Below are 25,138 nucleotides of genomic sequence, written 5' to 3'. Positions count from 1 at the left end.
CCAACAATAGTGGCACACTGAAATGCTTATTTCTTGGGAATGATATTATTCTCTTTGCAGTCAATATCTTCACCACTCAAGTTACAACTGTCTTATATTTAAAAGATCAAGCCAGGGCACAACCCAGGGGTAGATTGCCATCGATTTGTTTGTTTAATACAGTAGCTGCCTCAGCATCCATTTTTAGGACTGCCATAAGTTTTTTGAAGTCCAGTCATATCCTGTCACCTTTGGCCCAGTTAAAACTTTCCCTCCACATGTGGTTGTTTGCAATACAACCCATTTTTTTTCCCTCATCTCACTGAACCAAACCCAACGTATTCCACAGGTGCTGCCCGTGTTAAAACTTAATGGTTAACACCAGAGTCTTGTAAACAAGTTCCCCACCTCACAGGTGTTTTCTTTAAATTAAAAAATTCACAACCCCTGAGGAAACTGTAAGGGATAACACCTGTGCACCTTAATAAAGTCCTGGCGCCACACCTCCTTCCTCTTCCTTCTTGCTCCCCACCCGTTGGTTGAGCTCCCTGCCACCGCCAGCCTTCCCATCAGTCTCCTGTTGGCACCCCTAACCTCTACGAGCTCTGTAAGTAATAACTTTCTTTTGTTTCATGCATTTGGTTTTACCTTCTCGTTGTGTCTCACCTGCCTGATACACCCGAATCTAACTTTGTCCTGCTCAGAGCTCTCCTAGAAAGTGGTTTTCTTGGTTTATGGTCACTCTCGAGAGAAAGACCTCAAAATCAAGTTAAAAATAAACCATAACTATAGAAATCATAAAAGTAAATTTTGCTGTTAAAAAGTCAAATTTGCTACTAGTAAAATGTACTATAACAGGAAATAGCTGTAACCCATAGACACATCTAACCATGGACACACTCAAAGTATATCAGCCCTCTGGATGGAAATCTTCTCAGAAATTAATCTACAATAGTTTTTTGCTAAATGCCCGTGCTGATTCTCTGAAGCTACAGAGCAGTGCATTCTAAGGACAGCAGTTATGCGGTGAGGCTAGAAAGCAGCAGATAAAGAGAGGAGCAAGAGGCTCCTTCAGAAGGGAGGTTTCAGGTGAAGTGGGACTACAAACAATTGATAAAATGCATGAAAAGTGAATCCGCATGATCATGAAGTTGCAGCATTCTCCCTGAGGTATGGAGCACTTGGGGATAGTGACCTCGGATCCCTGAACAAACTCTGCACTTCTTATCTCCAAACTACTAGTTGGTATTTTATTAACAAAATTACATCTTTGGTTATTAATTTTCATTTCCATTCATACATGATACAGAGTCGGTGCAGGGTAGAGAGGGATGGGGAGACTACGGCTTTTCAATTTTCGCTGTTTGTATTATTTAATTTGATACCATGTACACATTTTGGTTTTTAGAAATTTAAATTGATAGAGATCGCTAGGTGTGACAAAATTTTAATAACTTATCTTTACAAAATCATCACGCTGAAGCTCTCACTGTATTTTTACATTAGTTGTATTCAGGCTGCATCAGTTTTCTGAGAAAAGCCATTTTACCTTTTAAAAGGAATTGTCTTTGGCTTCTGGGCGGAAAATAAGGCACTGATTACCTAATCCCTTCCCCCCAGGAACTGACTTCATCTAAAGACTAAAATGGCCAGTACAGTTTTGGTCCCTGAACAACACAGGGCTTAAGGGAAATGACTCAACACACATTCAAAAATCCATGTGAAACTTCTGACTCCCCCAAAACTGAACTCTTAGCCTACTGCTGACCAGAAATCTTACCCATATCATAAGCAGTTGATTAACACATACTTTGTATGCTATATGTATTCATATATATGCTGTATTCTTAACAATAAAGCAAGTTAGAGAAAGGAAAATGTTATTAAGAAAATTATAAGAGAAAACATATTTACTATTAGGTAGAAGGAGATCATCATAAAGGTCTTCATTCTTATCTTCACATTGAATAGACTGGGAGGAAGAGGGAGTAGAGGGAGTGCTCTTGCTGTCTCAGGGGTGGCAGAGTTGGAAGAAAATTCACACTAAGTTGACTCATAGGCGGGTTACTGCTTATGGGCACATGAGCAGTACAAATCCATGTTATTGAAGCCTTAACTGCACTGTTTTCCCCTAGGCTGTATTCTAAATCTGGTCAGTCTCAGCTGCATGTGTGACTAGATTTTATCTATATGCTAATATCTCCTAACCTGAATCTCCTGCTTAATTCCTAATCCCTGAATGACATTTCCATTGTTCATCACAGTGAAAATCCACATACTGAATTTATTATCAGCCTTTTCAAAATTCTTCCGATGTCCCTAATAACGGTAAAGGGCAACTTCATTCCACCAGTCCTGTAGGTTAAAGACCTATAGAGGATATTAAGGTTTGTCTTGCTCATCCTCTGTTCACCCTCCTTCTAGTATGATTTTTTTTTTAATTACAAAGTTTGAAAAGCTAAAACTACATTTCTCAGATTCCTTTACAATCTTGGGTCAGAATAACAATTAGGTTCTGCCTATTGAATGCACTTACCCAGTTTGGGAAGGCTGTGTTTTTAGCTATACTCTTTTTCAAATCAAGGCAATGGAGACATGAGGTTCTACAGCCATATTTCCAGGTCCATTCTTCATTTTCATAGGTACTGAGAAAGAACTGTGATAGTTGCAGCAGGAAGGCTCCAGATTCTGGGGCCCAGTGACAGCTAAGGCAGTAGTGTTGACAGGAACCTAGCCATATGGTAGGATGTCTTTTGAATGCAATAATTCCAGTGATAGTATCTGTAGTAGTAACTTCTTAGCAGGTCAGAACTGGGATCTGGAAAGTATTTCTGGAGACCTAGGCTAGCTTCCACTCTTTTGCTTCCCCTATAATTTTGTAAGCACTGATTGCTACTATTAACATCTCTTCCTGCTTAGTAACTGAGAAGAGCCATCACTTTTTCTGCAAAGAACCTTAACTCCAAAGTTGTATTCGTTCTCTGTCATTACACCCCACATCTAAGCAGTAAGTCCTGCCAGTTCTTTTGCCATAATTTTTATTGCACCCAGCCACTCCTTTTCCTTTCTGTATTTTTATAACGTAAAGGGAGGAGCATCAGCCTTGGATCCTAACACCAACTTTTGGCCTTCCTATTCCCAAGCCATGTTTCTTTAGACAAATCACTTAATTGCTTGGAATCTTAAATTCCACAGCTGTAAAAGGAGATTGTTGTCAGTTTATAGGATTTTGTGAAAATTAGAGATAATAGTTGATGCTCTGAGAAAATCATCTGGCCTAATTCTTGGTATTTAGCCTTAGCCATACTATTATTATGATTAAACTCCTACCAGGTCTTGTTCTTGGATCTTTCTCACTCTAGCTCTGGAAAGAGAGTATTTCCCAAGTACGTTTTGAATAAACATGGAACTAAAAAAGTAGCCCTTGGCCTCAAGGAACTTTCAGTTTAAAGAACAAAACTGAAGTTTTCTGAAAAGCGTTACTCATATTTGAAAATAGAAAAAGTAACCTGAGATTCGTTTTGGGGTTTCAGACTAAGAATCTTTTTGGTGAAATCAATGGAGGGATTTTTAGTATTGATGATCTCTCTCTCTGACCAACCAGTGATTGAATTATTTTCCTTCGGTGTCTGAGATAAAATGATTAACCTCAAACAAATCATACTTGCTTTTGGAAAGATGGAGAAAGGAGATTTTTCCCTATTTCTCCTGATAAGTGCAACTGAAAACTCTGGAAGCAGTGTAGAACAAGAAAATGCTGAAAGGTGGAGAAAATAAGCTGACCATTAAGGAATATGGGAACAAGGAACAACATGGTGATGAGTTATCTGTTTTGTTTTGTTTTGTTTTTTCCTCTGCCTCAAATATTTCAGATTGGAATTCTACTATTATTATTTTAAATCCTGGGTCATTTTTATTTTCCACTCCTTACAGCAGAAACATTAAGGAGGCCAGAAAAAGGCAGAGAGAAATGAAACAAAGCTTTTGAAATCATAAAAGAAAAGGAACTTGGGTTTTGAGTGTGTTTCTGGAAAAATAAAAACAAGGCATAGATTCATTGATTCTGCCTTAAGTATTTCCCGTAGAGCAATAAAGCAACCCCAGGTGTGTTCCCCAGATGCAGGTACTGTGAGCTGAGAAGCTCAGAGGCAAGGTAGGGAGGGCATCTATCCCCATAACAATCTGCAGACTTTAAACACAGAGGGAGAGCCCTGCTGTCACCCGTAGGTGGTGGGGTGGGGTGGGGTGGGGAGAGTAGAGTCAGTGCCCATCCCCTGGCCTTCATCTGAGGGAAAGTGGCTTCTCCTCTGTGGCTTTCCGTGTTTTGGAATTCATTTGAGTCATTGAGATCAATTTTTCTACATATTTTGAAACATATAATTAATTGCTTGTTCATAGCACTTGTTTACTTCTCCATTAGGTTATCTTTTCTGTATTGATTTACAACAGCTTTTTTAAAATTATATCTACTAACTTCTTTTTCCATCATACATATTACAAATATTTTTTCACAGTTGGCATTTGACTGTGTGTGTTGTGGTTCTAACCACACAAAAAATACTAAATGTTTCTGTAGTCAAGTATTTCTGCTTCTTACTTGTGGGTGTATTGGTAGCCAGGCCCAGTGGCATGCACTTGTAGTGCCTCCCAGCTACTCAGGAGACTAAGGCAGAAGGATTGTTAGAGACCAGGAATATATTCAAGCCTGGACCACACAGTGAGATCGCCATCTCTTTAAAAAATAATCTAAATACAAACATTTAAAATTTTAAAAACTACCCAGTTCCTATTCTATACTTAGTGTTTGAAGTTTTTTTCAGATTTATATTGTTTTAGTAAGTTATTTTGCACATGTCTTTAAAGTGTGTGTGTGTGTGTGTGTGTGTGAACGTGCACATGTGTGCATGTTCCAATAAAACTTTATTTGTAAGAACAGGCAGTGGGCCAGCTTTGGCTCTCAGGCCATTTTCAACCCTTATTAGAATCCATGAGGATAAAGGTAGAAACCCAATTGCCACTGTTTTTCTCATGGGACTCTCCTAAAGCAAAATTCCTTATTTAAGCTCTTGGGACACACACAGGCCACTCGGAGGAGAGAGGAAGTTGGATGCACAAAAGCCTCAAGCCCTGGCTTCACCTGTGCCAGCCATGTGGCCAGAAGCAATTACATACTGCTCATGCTTTAGATTCTCATCTGTAAAATATTTGGAGATACAGTTTGAAATAAGTCATCCAACTTAATTTTTTCAAGTAGATAGCCATTGCTATCAATAAAGTTTTTAAACTATCCTTTTCATACTAAATTGAAATACTACTTGTCATATATTAATTTCCTAATTACTCTGGAATGCATCATAATAGCCCCTATTTTGTCTCATTGACCTAAGTGTATTTCTCTGGCTAATACACTATTTCAGTTGTGTGGCTTTATTTAATAAATTAATTTCCCCCTTACAGCTTTTATTTTTGATAATTTGTGACTGTTTATACAATTGTATATTAAAATTTAAGATAATCTTGTCCAATATTCCCCCCCAAAAAGCACTGGAATACCAGTTAAAATTGAATTTCATTTATATATCAAGCTTGAGAGAATTGAATTTATTTTCATATATATATATATATATATATATATATATATATATATATATTGCACTTTACATTCTGCAGTACATATGCAGAACATGCAGGATTATTGCATAGGTACATACATGGCAATGTGGTTTGCTGCCTCCATCCCCATCACCTATATCTGGCATTTCTCCCCATGTTCTCCCTCCCCAATACCCTATACCCTACTGCCCCTCCCCTGGTTTCCCACCACAGACCTGAGTGTGTGATGCTTCCCTCCCTGTGTCCATATGTTCTCATTGTTCAACATCTGCCTATGAGTGAGAACATGTGGTGTTTGATTTTCTGTTTTGTGTCAGTTTGCTGAGAATGATGGTTTCCAGGTTCATCCATGTCCCTACAAAGGACACAAACTCATTGTTTTTGATCGCTGTGTTAGCTAGGATGGTCTCAATGTCCAGATCCCGAGATCTGCCTACCTTGGCCTCCCAAAGTGCTGGGATTACAGGCGTGAACCACCATGCCTGGCCAATAATATTTTTATATAGAATTTTTACATGAGTGAGTCAGATTGGTCTACAGTTTTCTTTTTTACACTAATTTCATCAGCTTTTTCTGTTAAACTTAAATTCTGGCTTCATAAAATTCTTGAAATGTTCATGCTTTGTCTGGAATTGTTTAACATTGTAATTGGCTGTTTGTGAAGCTGTCTGCTTCTGGTACCATTTGTAATGAAAAATATTGACTCTCCTTCCAGTTTTTTTTAATTGAATTGATCCATTGACATTTTTAACTTATTCTTGAAATAATTATGCTAATTTATATCTTTTAATGAATTATCCTTTCCTGTAGGTTTTCAAGTTTTTTCCCATAAAGTAGTTGCAGATAGTACAGTGTTAAAATTATTTTAATCTCATTCACTTTCATGTTTATTTCCTTATTTTGTCATTTATAATTTTACATGATTTTGTTCTTGCTGTGTGATTTTTTCCCTATTAGGCTCTTGAAGGCATTAACTATTTTTTGTTGTTTTTCATTTTCTAAACATGAATACAAAATTCCTTTATTTTGGATTGTATCTTTAATATGAAGTACTATAAAACCTATAAATTTTTATCTGAACTGCTTCAGCTGAGTCCCATTGATTTAATATGTGGTGTTCTGTTTCATTTCTTTATAAATATCTTGTCATTTCAGTTTTAATGTTCTCTTTGATTCAGGGATTATTTAGACTCTTTAAATTCTAAGTTTTTATAAATCATCTTTTAATTTCTAATTTCATCAGATAAAGATCACAGTACATAGCTTAAAGAGTTCTCAACTTTATTTTTTAAAAAGGTAAGGTTTTCGGCCAAGCACAGTGGCTCACACCTATAACCCCAACACTTTGGGAGGGTGAGGCAGGCGGATCACTAGGTCAAAAGGTCGAAACCATCCTGGCCAACATGGTGAACCCATCTCTACTAAAAATACAAAAATTAGCTTGGTGTGGTGGCATGCATCTGTGGTCCCAGCTACTTGGGAGGCTGAGGTGGAAGAATTTCTTGAACCCAGGAGGTGGAGGTTGTAGTGAGCTGAGCACCGCTGCACTCCAGCCTGGTGACAGAGCAAGACTCAGTCTCAAAAAATAAATAAATAAGTAAGGTTTTCTTTGTGGTAAAATGCAAAATTTATGAAGAAAAGTATTTAGATCTGTTTTATCTATGGCATTAAAAATTCTGTACCTAGCTATTAAACTTGTATATTCTTCTGTATTCCTTTTATTATTGTATAGTAGATCATATTCAGAAAAAAATACGTTAAAACATTAATTGTGCTTTCATTAACATATTCTTACATATCTAATAGTAGTCGCTTTATACGATTAGCTGCATTGTCATTGTACACATATGATTCATCACTGTTAAATTATCTTCTGTACTTACAATGCAACTACTTTTAAAAGTTATTAAATAATAAACTGTACTTATAATACAACTACTTTTAAAATTCATTTTTATTGGCCTAAATTGTATATATTTATGGTATACATGTTTTCATATATACATTGTAGAATCAGTGCATCAATGTTAGTCAAGCTAATTATGCATTACTTATAATTTGTGGTGAGAACATTTAAAATCTACTCTTAGCAATTTTCAAGTATATAATACATTATTGTTAACTGTATTCACCATGATAGTTCACCATGATAGATCTGTTGAACTTATTCCTCCTGTCTAACTGAAGTTTTGCATCCTTTGATCAACATTTCCCTAATGCCCTCCCATCCCCACCCAAGACCATGGTAAGCAATATTCTACTCTCTACTTATATAAGTTCAGCTTTTTAAAACTCCACATGTAAGTGAAATCATGCAGTATTCAGCCTTCTTTGTCGGTTCATGTCATTCAACATAATGTCCTCTAGGTTCATGTTCATCCATGTTGTTGCAAATGGCAGAATTTCCTTTTTCAAGGCTGAATAGTATTCCACTGTACATATCTATATCACATTTTCTTCATTCATCTATCAATATATACTTTCGTAGATTCCATACCTTAACTATTCTGAAAAATGCCACAATGAATGTGGCATGCAGATATCTCTTCAATAAACTGATTTTATTTCCTTCAGATATATACTCTTCCTGGATCATATGATAGTTTTATTTTTAACTTTTTGAGAAAACCCCATACTGTTTTCCATAATGGCTGTGCTAATTCCCACCAACAGTGTACAAGAGTTCCTTTTTCTCTACATCCTTGCCAACACTTGGTATCTTTTCTTTTTTATAATAGCCATTCTAACAGATGTGACGCGATATCTCATTATGGTTGTAATTTGCATTTCCCTGATTAGTGATATTGAACATTTTTCATATAAAAATATGACCATTTGTATGTTTTCTTTAGCCAAATATCTATTCAAGTCTTTTGCCCTTTATTTAATTGAGTTGTTTTCTTACTATTGAGTTGTTTTAGTTCCTTGTGTATTTTGGATACTAACCCCTTATCAGATGTATAGTTTGCAAATATTTTCTCCCATTCCATTAATTGTCTGATTAGTCTGTTTTCTTTGCTGTGTAGAAGCTTTCTAATTTGATAGAATCCCATTTGTCTTTTTTGCTTTTGTTGCTTGTGATTTTGGTCATATCCAAACAGTCATTTCCCAGACCAATAGCAAGAGGTTTTTTTCCCCATTTTTTTTTAGTAGTGTATAGTTCAGGCCTTACATATGTCTTTAATCCATTTTCAGTTGCATTTTACATATGATGTGAGATAAGTAATTTCATTCTTCTGCACGTGGATGTCCAGTTTTCTCAACACTATTTATTGAAGAGGCTGTCCTCTTATTGTGCATTCTTGATAGCTTTGTCAAAGATCTATTAACTATAAATGCACAAGGTTTATTTCTGTGCTTTACATTCTGTGCTCTACATGGTTTATGTGTCTGTTTTTAATGTTAGGATCATGCTGCCTTTGTAGTAGATTTTGAGATCACTGGTGTGATGCCTCTGTGTTCTTTTTGCTCAGGATTGCTTTGGCTATTTGGGGTCTTTCAGGCTTTTCTATTTCTGTGAAAAAATGTCAATGGAATTTTGATAGCAATCTCATTAAATCTGTAGATTACTTTGGATAGTATAGACATGTAAACAATATTCTTTTAATCCATGAACATTAGATATTTTTCCATTTATCTGTGTTTTCAATTTATTCCATCAGTGTTTTATAGTTTTTAGTATACAGCTCTTTCACTTCCTTGATTAAAGTTCTTCCTAAGAATTTTATTTTATTTTTGTAGCTAATTATAATCTGGATTGTTCTCTTCATTTCTTTTTTCAGATTGTTCATTGTTACTAAAAAGAAACACTACTTATTTCTGTACATGGATTTTGTATCTTGCAATCTTACTGAATTTGTTTAGTAGTGCTAGTTTTGTTTTTTTGTGTGTGGAATCTTTATGGTTTTTTATATACAGTCATGTGTCACTTAATAGTAGAATACATTCTGAGAAATGCACTGTTAAGTGATATTTGTCATTGTGTAAACATCATAGAGTGTACTTACATAAAACTAGTTGGTACAGTAAAAATAAGATATTTCATTATGGCCTTATGAGGCCACCATTGTATATGCAATCTGTCATTGAAAGAAACATCTTTAAGTGGTGTGTGACTATATAAGATCATGTCATTTGGAAACAGGAACAATTTAGCTTCTTCCTTTCTGGTTTGTATACCTTTTATTTCTTTCTCCTTAGTAACTGCTCTGGCCAGGACTTCCAGTACTATGTTGAATAGAAGTGGTGATGCTATTTTTTCTGATATTAATAAAACCACTTGTGGGAAGCCCATTAAATTTATGGCTCCCCAAGTGTCATTATGTAGAAAAGTACCATATGGCAATATTAACACATAAACTATAAAACTTTCTATTTCCTAGATTATTCATTTAATTTCTCTAGCTAAGTCTCTCAGATTTTTGGCCTGGGAATATATTCTCTCTAGTCTATACTTAGGCAGGTTGAGGATAGGATTATATAGGAAGATATCTTTACTAGTAATTTGTTCTTTGTCAACCTCACTTTTTATTTCTGGCCTCAGTTACAAATGCTGAGTCTAAACCAGAATTAATTTGAGGTTCTCAAGTGCATCGGAGGAGAAGGGAAATTAATCTGAGAACATTTATTTGCTTAGGAAAGTTCAAAATCTGTTAGTACAAATACCTGTTAATATTCCTAAGGGCACAGGATTGGCAAAAGATGGAAGTTTGGCTGAAAAGCCGGGAAAATGTTTTCTCTCCATTGGTCCATCACAGGAAGGCTTCGATAGAGATTACTAGTTGCCCCAACTTTTTCTGTTTCCTGACAATGTGGCTGTTCCCAGTACACTGTCAATACAACTAACAGTGAGGCATAAAGACATCTTGGTTTCTATCAGGTTGTAACCATGGAAAGATAGATTCTTATAATGGTCCCCTTATTGATTATGGATCTATGATTGGAAATAGTACCTAGTGGTAAAAGATATAAGTTTAGACATAGACTTCATTGACTCAAATCTTGGTTCCATCGTTTAGCAATTGTTGTACCCCTTGGCCAAGTGTCTTCATTTCTATAAACTTCAGTCCTCAATTTGGGAAGAAAGCTATAATTATTCCTATCTCAGTGTTGGAGTAAATGATATAAAGTGCCTGTGTTTAATATAACACATGCCACCTAGAAACCTCTTAATAAGTAGTAGCCATTGTTGCTGCTATTAATAGCCACATAACATCCTCATGCTTCAGTTTTCTCAAGATGTAGTGGGTGGCAGTTAATTTAATTGCTATTTCCTTAGAACTGTGCACATGCAGATTTTCTCTGCCAGCCTTTCTGGCTTAGATGTATCTATAAATGTTGGGAATATATAGTTCTTGTTGCCTGACATGGTATGAGTTTCATCCCATTATCATCTCCCTCTGGTGCTCAATGCTTAGCCCTTAGTAATTACTATAGCCCACCTAATACTTAGAACACCACTCCACAGATAGGTAAAGTTGGCAAATAAAATAGCAATAAGAGCTATCATTAATTCACTATCTATTAGGTGCCAAGCACTGTGAATGCACTCTCTAAACTTCCCAACATCTCTGTATGGCAGGTATTACTATCCCCACAGTATAAAATGTCAAAATGAGTTAGAGAAGTTAAACATGACCAATATCACACAGCCAGCAGAGCTGATTCCTTGTCCTCTTCATGCTGCTGCTTTCAGCATGCCACCAACACAGATACCTGAAATTAGGTAAACATTTTTATATAAATGTAGAGCAAATATATTTGAAGTTTATTTATATTCAGTTTTCCTGGAAGAATGATTTTGATTCTAAAATCTTAGTAATGCCATGTGATTCAGGCATTGTTGTAGTAGCAGTGTCTGAGCCCAGCTAAATGCTAATGAGTAGAAGTCAAGAAAGGCATCCAATTAGATGATCACAGTGTGGAATGTTATACAGATGACATTAGACATGAAGAATCAGAAGGGTCTGTCTGGCGTCAGGAACAGTATGGAGGTTCTTCTTTCTGAGGAAGGGAAGATTGAGTCAGGCCATCATCCTTCTGTTTATATCCTCATCTGGTGGAGCCTGCTGAAGCCATGGTGATGACATACAGTAAAAACAGCCTTGCCTGTTTTTTTGTTTGTTTTTTCTCTTTTGTTTTTGTTGTTGCAGTTATTTAAAAGTTTTAATAGTAATCATCATTACAACAAATCTCATATATTTGAGTAATTACAAAATGACAGCTAATGTTCTGTCACTGATGATGGGTTATCTATGAACCTCTATTTTTGTATGATACAATCTAAAGTTTCTAGAACAGCAAAAAATCCCATTTTCCTTTTTGTTACAATTTTTGAATTTCCACACAAAATTGCACTCCGGCTATCTATGGTTATTTGCTCTTCTGAGGATGATGTCATGCTGTTTGCTTCATTCCTTTTGCACTCTAGAATATTCCACTTCTGCTTGGAAAACTGTTTTCTCCCAAGGTGTATTGGCCTTGCCTGTTTTTAAACTTACAACAAGTTTATCATTAGGAAATTGTTTATCTTTTACCTTGTGAACTGCCGTTTTTTGCCAAAAACTTAAAATACATCTATATTTAGCTGAAATATTACTTGTGAAGATTATAAAAATTTGCAATAGAAATTTACATATGGGACAATATGAAGGTGGCAGGGTAATTATTTTTACTCATCACCTTTAAAAATTTATCTGTGAAGATTTCAATGATATGGACTTACTTTTGCAAGTCTGTGGTATACAGTTCAGTATCTATGAACAATGCTTTCTTTAGTATCTAAAAGAAAGTGTTCCAGAGTGATCTCTTTAGTAGGTAAATTATATCTGCTGATTCCTCTGTTTAAAATTGTTCAATGGCTCTCCTATGCCTGTAGAATAAAATCCATATTTCATATCACAATAAAGAAAACTTGCTTGCATTTATTTTTAAATTTTCTTTTCTGACAGCTGATTATAAGCTGTCACAGTGATGTTTTGATGTATATACACACACATATGAACCCACACACATACAGTATGGGATGGTTGAATCAAACTAATTAACATAGCCACTTTAAATAATTATTGTTTACTGCTTCCCATCTAACTGCAGCTTTCTACCCTTTTACCAACATCTCCCTATTTACCTCACCCTTCAGACTCTGGAATCCAATCACCATTCTACCCTCTGCTTCTAAGAGTTCCATTGTTTTAGATATTTCACATATAAAGGAGAACGTGGTTTTTGTCTTCCTCTTCCTGGCTTATTTCAATTAATAAAATGTTCTCCAACTTTACCCACGTCATTGAAAACAGCAGAACTTCCTTCTTTCTTAAAGCTGAATAGTATTCCATTGGGTAAATATACTACATTTTCTTTATCCATTCATCTGTTGATGAACACTTAGATTGACTCTATAACTTGGCTATTGTAAGTAACACGGCAATGAACAGGAGAGTGCAAGTACCTTTGACACGTAGTGATTTCAAGCTCTTAGAATATTTACCCAGAAGTGGTATTGCTAGATCATATAGTAGTTATATTTTTGGTGTTTTCAGGACCTTCCACATTATTTTCCATAATGGATATACTAACTTACATTCCCATCAACAGTGTGCAAGGGTTTCCTTTTCTCCACATTGTAACCAACATTTGTTATTCATATTTTTCATGAAAAAAACAGCTGCCACACTCTTCTGAGATGTTTGAAATTTCACTGTGGTTTTAATTTGCATTTCCCTAATGATTAGTGATGTTGAGCATTTTTTTCATGTGCTGGTTGGCTATTTGTATGTCTTCATTTGAGAAATGTCTATTCAGTTCCTTTGCCCATTTTTAAATCAGGCTATTTGGTTTTTTGCTATTGAGTTTAAGTTCCTTATATTTTTGCATATTAATCCCTTACTGGTTGTATTGCTGACAAATATTTTCTCCCAGTCTGTAGAATATCTCTTCACTCTGTTGATCTCATGGCTGTACAAAAGCTGTTACTTTGATTAAAATCCCATTTGCTTTTTTTTTTTTTTTTTTTTTGCTTTTGTTCCCTGAGGAGGTTTTGGGGTCAACAAAAATTGCCCATCCAAATGTCATGAAGTTTTCCTCCTATGTTTTCTCTTAGTATTTTTATAGTTGTAGGTCTTAACATTTAAGTCCCTGAAGCATTCTGAGTTGATTTTTTTTTATTATGAGGTGAGATAAGATCTAATTTTATTCTTCTGTCTAGTTTTTATGATTGTCTAGTTTCTTTGGCACTCTATGGAAGAGACTCTCCTTTCCCCATTGTGTGTTCTTCACATCTCTGTTAAACATCAACTGAGTATAAAGGCATAGGTTCATTTCTAGGAGCTCTATTCTGGTTCATTGGTTGGTGTTTCTGTTTTTAATGCCAGCACCATGCTGTTTTAATTACTATAGTGCAATATAGTTTGAAGTCAGGTAGTATGATGCCTCCAGACTTTTTGTTTATGATTGTCTTGGATATTCATGATTGTTATGGTTCCATATGAACTGTAAGATTTGTTTTTCTATTTTTGTGAAAAATGACATGAGAATTTTGAAAGAGACTGTATTGCATTTATAGATAATTTGGGGTAGTATGGTCATTTTAACAATAGTCTTTCAATTTATGAACATAGAATATCTTTCCATATTTTGTGTCTTCAGTTTCTTGTATCAACACCTTTTAGCTTTCAGTATACACATCTTTTATTTTGCAGCTGTTATAAATGGGATTGTGTGCTTGTGCATAGTGGCTCATGCCTGTAATTTCAGCACATTGGGAGGCTGAAGCGGGTGGATCACCTGAGGTCAGGAGTTTGAAACCAACCTGGCCAACATGGCAAAACCTTGTCTCTACTAAAAATACAAAAATTAGCTGGGCATGATGGTGCATGCCTGTAGTCTTAGCTACTTGGAAGGTTGAAGAAGGAGAACCACTTAAACCTGGGAGGCAGAGGTTGCAGTGACATGAGATCACACCACTGCACCCTAGTCTGGGTGACAGTGAGATTCTGTCTCAGAAAAGAGGGGTGGTGGGGACTGTTCTCTTCATGTATTTTTTGGATAGTTTGTTAGTTCATAGGAAGGTTACTTATTTTTTATGTTGATTTTTGTATCCCAAACCTTTATTGATTTTTGTTACTAGTTCTATAATAACAGTGTTTTGGTAGAGTTCTTAGGATTATCTATATATATAATCGTGTCTTCAACGATTCTGCAACTTCCTTTCCTATGTGTGCCTTTTACTTATTTCTCTTGCCTAATTGTTCTGGCAAAAATCTCTATTACTATATTATATAGAGAAGTGATGAGAGTGAGCATCTCTGTCTTGCTCCTGATCTTAGAAGAAAAGCTTTCACCTACTTCCTTCCTTATTTGGATGCCTTTTATTTCTTTCTCTTGTTTAATTGCTCTGGTAACACTATGTTTAATAGAAGTGGGAAGAGTAAGCATCCTTGTCTTGTTCTAAAACTTAAGAAGGCTTCAATGTTTTTTACCATTGAACATAAAGTTTTGGGCTTGTCATATACGGCCTTTATTGTTTGAGGTCTTTACCTGATATGCTGGGAGTTTTTAACATGGAAGATGTTGAGTTTTGTCACATGCTTTTTCTGCCTCTAATGAGATGACCATATGGTTTTTGTCCTTCATTCTGTTAACATGATGTATCACACTTACAGACTTGTGTATGTTGAACCATATTTTAATGTGGTGTTGAATTTGGTTTGCTAGTATTTTGTGGAGGATTTTTGTGTCTATGTTCATTAAGGTTACTAGCCTGTAACTTTCTTTTTTTTAATGATGTTTTTGCTTTCTTTGATATCAAGATAATGCTAGCCTCACATAAAATGTCTGGAAGTGTTTCTTTCTCTTCAGTTTTTTGCAAGAGTTTAAGAAGGATTGATATCAGTTCTTCTTTAAAGGTTTGGTAGGATTCCGCAGTGAAACTATCAGGTTCTGGGCATCTCCCTGATAAGATGTTTTTATTACTGATTCTATTTCCTTACTTGTCATTGGTCTTTGAAGATTTTCTATTTCTTCTTGATTTAGTATTGGTAGGTTATGTGTGTCTAGAAACTTATCAATTCCTTCTAGATTGTCCAATTTGTTGGCATATGATTGTGCATATGATCTTATGATCCTTGTACTTCTGTGATACAGGTTTTATAATGTCTCCTTTTTCACTTCTGACTTTATTTATTTTTTTTTTTTCTTAGTCTAAGTTAAGAGTTGTGTAGGACTCACCTCTGTTTTGAGGCCCCAGCAGACAAGAGTCTACCTGGCCACATCAGTAACCCCTCATCAACACACCCTTTAGTGGTTCTCTTTCATTACTGTCTCACTTCTCCATCCCCTCACCATGCTTCCACCAATCACCTCCCACATAAATTCTTGCACTTAAATGTCATCATCCATCAGTACTGTGTTGCTCTTTTATTAGAATTCTTTGCTGCTCATTTGCTGCTTGTACTACCGAGACAATGGTATTGCAGTTCTAGGAAACACATGACCATTTTGTTGTCTTGGCTTGATGTTCTTGTCACATCAAGTTCCACCCCAATCTACACTGAATTCCAAGACCATTTCAACTCACTTTCTCTCTGATACAGCTCAAGTAGTCTCAACTGGAGCAACAACAGATTTCACACACAGACCAGTTTTACACACTGATTTATGAAGGATTAGTGGTCACAAATATATAACCACATACTGTAAACAGCAGGGAGCCTTTGAACAGTTTTTAAGCAAGGAATAACATGAATTTTATTTTACAAAGATCACTCGGGAAGCTAGAGTGGAACATGGGATGAAAGAGGGTAAGAATGAGGATACAGAGTAAGGAGCCCATTTATAATAAACCAGTTAAGATAATGAATTCAGGGAATACAGTTGGTGACCATGAGACAGATTAGAGAGAAATCATAGAGTATTCTCAGAATAGTGGCAGTAAGAACAAATGTCTCTAGGTGCCATAGACATTTGGTAACATCAGGTTTTTGTTTATATTTGAAACTATGAGTCCTACAAAAGGAAAATTAATATACAACATACCAAAGTCTACAACTACCTTGAATGGTATCTAGAGCTAAGACTTACCTTCTTAGGGAGTGCTATGAAAGAGTTTTCCAGAATCTGGAAACTACTGAAAGTGTATGTGTAATTACATGTACTTTTGTGAAGAGATGGTTCATAGCTTTACAAGTACTCAAATGGGTCCAAGTCTCAAAACAAAGTTTTAGCTTAAGAAATGAAAGAGAATGACTTCAAACACCATTCCTTCACAATGAAGCCTGTAAGTTAACTGTTGGTGCATGTTATGCAGAGCTTCCTCAGAGTGGAGAGTGTCTAATCCCTGAAACATGCAAGTTTACACTGAGAAGATTCTAATCAAAGAAGACAAGGCCTGGATATTAAGACAGGAAAAGTATTTTGTAGTAACTTATGGGAAAGCTTGAGATGGAGATACAGCACAAAAGCCTCCTGAAATTTATGTCAAATACCCCATCAGAGATGTTGGGTGCAGTGGCTCATGCCTACAATCCCAGAACTTTGAGAGGCCAAGGCAGGAAGACCACTTGAGCCCAGGAATTTGAGACCAGCCTGGGCAATATAATGAGACCCTATCTGAAATAAAAATAAAAATTAGCTGGGTATGGGACACACTTAGATCCGGCTCCTTAGAAGTCAGAGACAGGAAGACTGCTTGAGCCCAGGAGGATGAGGCTGTAGGGAGCCGTGATTGCACCACTGCACTCCAGCCTGAGTGACAGAGTGAAAACACATCTTAAAAAAAAAAAAGGAAAAAAACAAGCACAGGCTTTACAGAATGGGTGAGGGTAAAAGAGAGCTGTTTTCAAATATGGAAGGGGAAGATGGAAGCAGTATCAGTGCCTAAGGGGCCAAAAAGTGACCAGGAAAAAAAAAAGCTATTGGCCAAAGCGATACTAGCCCACATGGTGCTTTGCAGATTTTAAAAAGTCCCCCTGCTTCTTCCAAGGGGATGCCATCTTGAGACAGAGCCAACAGCTTGGTATGAGGCATCCACATCGGATTCCAGACCCCACATCCTGGCTCAGCTTGCTATTTAGTGCAGGCTACACCTGCACAGTGGTACACATGGTCCTGCTTCTGGCCGACATGGACATTTGGGTCAGTACATCCACAGCCCTCCTGCCACATCCTTGCAGCCTTCCCTAGCCATCCCCTTCTCCACACCCAGCTCTTCAGACCCCTAACCCCTATCAAAGCCATGCTAGATATTCCCTATATTCTTCCCATTATCTAGAAAAAAATGGCTGTTTACCCATTATCACCTTCTAACAGGCTTCTTAGCCAGGTCTTCTAACATCTTCCCAACCTCACCCTTCTCAAGGCCACTTCTATTACATTTGCACCCTGTTGTTGAGATGATCCCTGATTGTCATTGGGCCTCTCTGATTTCCCAAGAAGCCTCTCTTCCCTTTTCTCATTCTATCTTCTTTTCTTCACATTTCTCTTTGCTTTCCTGATTTGTGTTATGTGAAGGTTTCTTTGCTACCCATTGGTGTCTGCCATTTCTTCCCCCTTGGTCTGGTTTATTATGGTGTTATTTTACAGAAGAGGGCAGTTCCTCAGCAAAGGTCCCACCCTCAAGCCTGGTTACCCATGGCCCTAAATGAGAAGAGGCATTCCTATTTTTGTGCCCAAAAAGTTGTTGCTTTTGGCCTGCCATGCCCCCTATCCTATACCCATATAAGCCCCAAACCCCAGGCTCCAGAAGTAGCAGATGAGACAAATTGCAGAACAGCACAGCAGAGAAAGAGAAGAGAAGAAAAGAGAAGGAATGTCAGCAGATACACTACCAAGGTCTGCAAGACCTCTATTGCTCCCACCTAGAACTAAGCTATCAACGATCAATGTCAAAGGAGTTGATGTCTGTCCCATGGGGTGTCATCTGCCATTGATGCTGACACTCATACTGCTAACATCTTAGGCTATCAACATCTCATTATCCTTTTATCTTTTTATTTAGAGGTAAGGTCTTGCTCTGACATCCAAGCTACAGAGCAGTGGCAGGACCACAGCTCATTTGTAGCCTTGACTTCCTGGGCTCAAGCAATCCTCCTGCCTCTGCCTTCCAAGTAGCTGGGTCTATGGGTGTGCACCACTGCATCTAGCTTCACCATTCTTTTGATATATTCCCATGCTATCTTCAAGAATTAATCAGCCTGCTTTTCTCTTGTTATTTACCAAAGTTATTATAATTTGAGCTGCCAACAGTTTGGTAAATCATCAAAGAAATATTAGTTAACATAAAATAGCAATAAATATTTGCAAATCTAATACCTGGGTCAAACCTGTGTATAGAATAAATGATATTTTATTCCATTAACAATTATAAAGATTTCAGTTTAATTACTTTTCATTCATTTAACATTAGAGGGGAGGTCTAGATGAGAAATACTTTTATATCACTTGAGAGATTAATGAATTTCCTGCTATAGTATTTTTACCTCTTTTTCCTAATGTTTCATTTCTGGCTACTATTTATTAAAGCTGCCTGTGATCTTAATTTTAAATCAGGATTCAGTTGTACCATGATAGAGTGGAAGGCACAGACCATGCCTGCTGTGAGATTTCCTCTAAGATCCTTACTATATGTTTTGGTTGAATTATGACCCCAAGAAAGATGAAGCCCTAACCTTCAGTATCTCAGAATATGACCTTATTTGGGTCACTGTAGATGCAATTAGTTAATACATAATCATACTGGAGTAGGGTAAGTCTGTAATCAAATATGGCTGGTGTCCTTAATCAAATATGGCTCTCTGTCCAAAAAAAAAAAAAAAAAAATTGACAGAGAGAAGGGAAACAGCCATGTGAAGACTGAGGTAGAGATTGAAGAGTTGCTGCCATAAGCCAAAAAACACCTCAGACTGCCAGAAGCTAAAAGAGACAAGGTAATCCCAGCACTTTGAGAGGCTGAGGCAGGTGGATCACCTGAGTTCAGAAGTTCGAGACCAGCCTGGCCAACATGGTGAAACCCCATATTTAATAAAAATGCAAAAAATTAGTTAGGAGTGGTGGTGGGTAGCTGTAATCCCAGCTACTAGGGATGCTGAGGCAGCAGGAGAATTGCTTGAATCTGGGAGGTGGAGGTTGCAGTGAGCCAAGATTGTGCCACTGCACTCCAGCCTGGGTGACAAACTGAGACTCCAACTGAAAAAAAAAAAAAGAAAAAGAAAAAGAAAAAGGACAAGGATGGATTCTCCCCTTTGAGATGGGAGATTTCCATGGTCCCCCTTATAGGATATGCAATAGGGGTGTGGTGCTCTCAGCCACCGCAAGCTCAACCCCCTATGGGACAGGGAGCACACAGCAGGCAGGTGCAGGAACTGGGGTGAACATTTTCAGGCTCTGGCCCTATGGAAGCATCTAGGGTTGGGTGCCTACAACTCCTAAAGCCCCAGTGTTACGGTGCTCTTTCAGGCCATCCATAGATGGCTTAAGTGTTAACCAGCTCAGTATCCCCTTGGTACCTGGGCTTTTGTCCAGTGTACCAGAAGAACAGGGTCACACATGACTTGAAGGATGAATGCAGAGGTTTTATTGAGTGGTGGAGGTGGCTCTTAGCAGGATGGAAAGGGAGCTGGAAGTGGGGATGGAGTGGGAAGATGATCTTCCCCTGGAGTTTGGCTGTCCAGTGACTGAACTCCTCTTTAATCGACCCCCAGTCAAACTCCTCTTGGTGTTCAGATATTCCTTTTCTTCTCTCTTCCTCTGCTGTGCTGTTCTGCTGTTGGTCTGCCTGTCTCCTCGTCTACTGTTTCTGGAGCCTGAGGTTTGAGGTTTATATGAGGGCAGGATAGGGGGCATGGCAGGTCACAAGGCAACTTTTTGGGCTCAAAAACCAACATGCCTGTCCTCCTTCAGGGCCGTGGGTATCCTCCTCCAGGCCTGAGAGGAGGGCCTTGCTGAGGAACTGACATCTTCTACCCAGTATTTCCCTGTCTCTTCTCCATTATCACCTAGAGAATTCAGAGGCAGCATGGCCCTGCTGACTCTAGAACTATAAGAAAATAGATTTCTGTTGTGCAAGCCACCCAGTTGGTGGTACTTAGTTATGGTCGCTCTAGGAAATTAAAATACTGTCCAAGCAATAACCCTGCCATTAATTCACTTGTTGAATTAGTCAACAACCACTTATTAGATGTCCACTACTGGTTCTCTAGGCTAAGTGCTAGAAATAGAGATGAATGACATGGTTTCTACTTTTGAGGAACTAACAATCCCAGAGAAGTGGGAGCAGGGGCAAGAGGCAGACACACCAGCAGCCAGCACTATCCAGAGAGATACATGGTAAAAGATAGAAGTAGATACCAGACCCTATAAGAGTAGACACATGAACTATGCCTAAGGCAACTGGGCAAGTCTACACAGAAGTGACACTTAAACTCAATCTAAGGAACAAGTAAGAATTCTGTAAAAAAGCAATAAGGGCTTTCAGAGATAGAGGGAACAGCATTAGGAAAGGAATTCATCATAATATTTTGCTGGCAAGGCCAGTTAGATTAGATTATCATCTACATTCAAATCCACAGGTATAACCTCCGATACTGGCATTGGGAAAAACAATCATAGAGTCCTGACTTCTAATATTATAGGGAATCATCCCAAAGTATTAGTTTGACTATTCAAAACCGGTAACTGTTATCAAATGATAGACTCTTTCAAAAACATCTGGCTTAGGCTGGGTGTGGTGGCTTATGCCTGTAATCCTAGCCCTTTGGGGAGGCCAAGGTGGGTGGATAGCCTGACTTCAGGCATTCAAGACCAGCCTGGCCAACATGGTGAAACCCCATCTCTACTGAAGATATAAAAATTAGCTGGGCATGGGAGTGCACATCTGTAATCCCATCTACTCAGGAGGGTAAGGCAGGAGAATCGCTTGAACCCGGAAGGCCAAGGTTGCAGTGAGCCAAGATCGCGCCAGTGAACTCCAGCTTCTAGGAGACAGAGCAAGACACTCTGTCAAAAACAAAAACAAAAACAACACCTGGCTCAAATAAGGTACAATTCTAGTCCCTAAATTGTTCAACTTAAAGCAAAAATTTTAGTATTAAATGTCTTCTAGGAATAATAGGATCCAAAACAGTCACTAGTGCCAAATAACAGGTTCCTATGGTGAGACACATTGGTGCTTTTGCTGCTAGTGAGACCAGAGGAGGACCATTGCATTTGTCAGATTGATTAGCTGACTAGCAGAGAACCACTGGGACTAAATGAGAGCAAAATGAGTTCATTTAGGTGGTGTCAATCTGTGGCAGATTGATTCATACGGTTTTTATGCAAAGCTCCAAGGGAACAATGCCAATTATTTCCTCAAATAGAAAGGAACAATCCAGCTATCTGGGTAGTGTCTATAATATGTCTGTTCTTTTAGGGAATCAGACAGTTCTTATTTCCTTTCCCTCCCCATTCTTCTACTTCCTTCCTTTCCTTTCTTCCTTCCCTCTTCTTTAGGAAAATGATTTTGAAAATTAAAAAGGAAAAACTCAACATAAGTTTAAATTTTTCCTAGACCTTTGCTAGGAACATCACTGTTCTCATTTATGGACTACTTTTTATTTGCCAAGCACCATATTAAGAGCTTTGCAAGTTCTACCTCCTTTCATCCTAATAACCCTTTGAGGTAGGTATTATATTTCCATTGTGTTGTAAATAAGAGAATTAAGATTTAATGATATGAAGTAACTTGCCCATAGTGGCACCTTTAGAAGAATGACTATAACAGGTAGGACTCGACTCAGTCCTTCTAACATCATAATCTGTCTTCCCAGTTGCAGTCCCAGTGCTTCCTAAACTTAATGTGCATGGAAACCACCTGAGACCCTTAAAATGTGGGGCCTGAAATCCTGCATTTCTAAATTCCCAAGACTGCCTTTTAACTCACTAGGCTATTTACTGGCATAATTATGTGCTCTTTCAAGAAAAGTAGAATCCCAGTTTTCTGAATGTTAAAAGTCAAAATAAATGGTGGAACTACCTGTTCAATTTAAAATCTTCAGATAGCTTTCCTCTGTGCTCTGCTGGTTCATTCCTCTCTCTCTACTAATAGACTTCTCTACTAATTTTCATCCCTTTTTGTCTTTCCCCTGTCATTTAGGACAACCCTTAAATTACCAGAGGAATATTCTTTCCATAAAACTCTTCCTCAGCACCATCATGCTCCCAGGTAAACCTCAGGTTCTTAGTCTGTACTTTGAAGTCTTTCCAAATCTTTATTTAGCCTCTTTGATTTCCTGCTATTCATCCTACTCTTTATTTTATCTGATCCTGAAATACTCCCTCTCAGTCATTTCTTTAATTCATCAGGAACAAAACACTACTTAAATTTAAACCTGCAATCTTTTATATGTTAGGATCATTTTTGTGAGAAAACAAGTTTAGAGCCAACATCATAAAATAAGAAATATTTGATTAGCCCCAGACTTTATGAAGTCATCACAATGGAATCTTTGAGCACATTTTTAGTGTGAAATGAAGATCTGTGGACCTCAAGAAGGCTTGGCCATTTATTTTCATGTCACTGAGGTCAACAAAGGAAAGGATTCATTTTGTATTCATTTCCCCCAAGTGTTAATAAAGTTCCAAACAGCTCTTCTTTTTTTTTTTTTTTTTTTAATTGCATTTTAGGTTTTGGGGTACATGTGATGAACATGCAAGATTATTGCATAGGTACACACATGGCAGTGTGCTTTGCTTCCTTCTGTCCCCTCACCTGTATCTGTCATTTCTCCCCATGCTATCTTTTCCCACCTCCCCACCCCCCCGCCACTCCCCCATTTCCCCCCAACGGATCCCAGTGTGTAGTGCTCCCCTCCCTGTGTCCATGTGTTCTCATTGTTCAACACCCACCTATGAGCGAGAATATACGGTGTTTGATTTTCTGCTCTTGTGTCAGTTTGCTGAGAATAATGGTTTCCAGGTTCATCCATGTCCCTACAAAGGACGTGAACTCATCGTTTTTGATGGCTGCATAATATTCCATGGTGTATATGTACCACATTTTCCCTATCCAGTCTATCATCGTTGGGCATTTGGGTTGGTTCCAGGTCTTTGCTATTGTAAACAGTGCTGCAATGAACATTCGTGTGCATGTGTCCTTATAGTAGAATGATTTATAATCCTTTGGATATATACCCAGTAATGGGATTGCTGGGTCAAATGGGATTTCTATTTTTAGGTCCTTGAGGAATCGCCACACTGTCTTCCACAATGGTTGAATTAATTTACATTCCCACCAACAGTGTAAAAGTGTTCCTATTTCTCCACATCCTCTCCAGCATCTGTTGTTTCCCGATTTTTTAATGATCGCCATTCTAACTGGTGTGAGATGGTATCTCAATGTAGTTTTGATTTGCATTTCTCTGATGACCAGTGATGATGAGCATTTTTTCATATGTTTGTTGGCCTCCCGTATGTCTTCTTTTGTAAAGTATCTGTTCATATCCTTTGCCCATTTTTGAATGGGCTTGTTTGCTTTTTTCTTGTAGATCTTTAACAAGAAGGGAAACATTGAAGAGGAACTTTTTACTTTCTACAATTTCCTCCTCTTGACTTTATAGTTTTCCTCTTCAAACTTTTTTAACACGTCTTGGCTTAGTTGTTCTGCCTGAGTCTCTAAAAGAAAAAGCTTCTTGTTTTACTATGTTGTGTTTTTCTTTTTCTGGTTGATGAAATACAAGGTAAAAATGATAGCTAATTTAACTAGAACACAAGTACTGCTCCAACTATTTGGCAGAGTATTCAGTAAAGGTCCTCCGAAATACTACCATTCATCTGCTTGGGGATGAATAAGGGTGAACTGATGGGTCAGATCTTGGAAGTACCTGACCTCACTGTATTCTGTTAAGTCTCTAAGGAATGCCAAATTTTCCCCTTGTCATTGGACACACGAGGTAAAATTGGTCTTGGAAGATGGAGGCTGGATGGCCCTTGGGGGCTGACTTACAGGGTGTTGCACTTCAGGAAATAGCAGAGAGTATGGCACGGTTCATTATCCCAGGCTATAGGATTTTGGAAAATAGCTACCATGAAGTCCATGTCCTGTTGATTAGAGGACCATTCAAGTGGAAAGGGGACAACCTGGACCTCTGGCCTACCATGTACACAAGCGTAACAGTCACTTTCCTTCAGAGTGCGGATGGACTATCTAATCCATTCTAGCCAGGCATTTACATCTTGATACCCTGTCTCAATTGCTGTGGTTTGCCTTAGGTCTTTTACTTCTACTACAGATTCTTTGGTTTTGTCTCTGTGTTTAGGAGGAGTGATTGATAGAGAGGCTGAAGGAGCAATAAAGTGCATTTCAAGAATTCCTTTAGCCGGGCATGGTGGCTCAAGCCTGTAATCCCAGCACTTTGGGAGGCCGAGGCAGGTGGATCACAAGGTCGAGTGATCGAGACCATCCTGGTCAACAAGGTGAAACCCTGTCTCTACTAAAGATACAAAAAATTAGCTGGGCATGGTGGCACGTGCCTGTAATCCCAGCTACTCAGGAGGCTGAGGCAGGAGAATTGCT

The 25,138-nt window shown here is 37.8% G+C and overlaps 1 long non-coding RNA gene across 2 annotated transcripts in view; it reads left to right on the top strand.

Annotated features, from left to right (window-relative positions):
- Positions 1-454: 454 nt before the first annotated feature.
- Positions 455-25,138, top strand: part of LOC141580092 (uncharacterized) — a 70,364-nt gene continuing 45,680 nt past the window's right edge. For both annotated transcript variants that reach the window (XR_012512128.1, XR_012512129.1), the window contains exon 1: positions 455-586. This is a non-coding gene — a long non-coding RNA (uncharacterized LOC141580092). The remainder of the gene's footprint in view (positions 587-25,138) is intronic.

This window comes from Saimiri boliviensis, chromosome 10 (assembly GCF_048565385.1).
Source record: "Saimiri boliviensis isolate mSaiBol1 chromosome 10, mSaiBol1.pri, whole genome shotgun sequence".
NCBI classification, from domain to species: domain Eukaryota; kingdom Metazoa; phylum Chordata; class Mammalia; order Primates; family Cebidae; genus Saimiri; species Saimiri boliviensis.
This window is presented reverse-complemented; position numbering and strand designations above follow the sequence as displayed.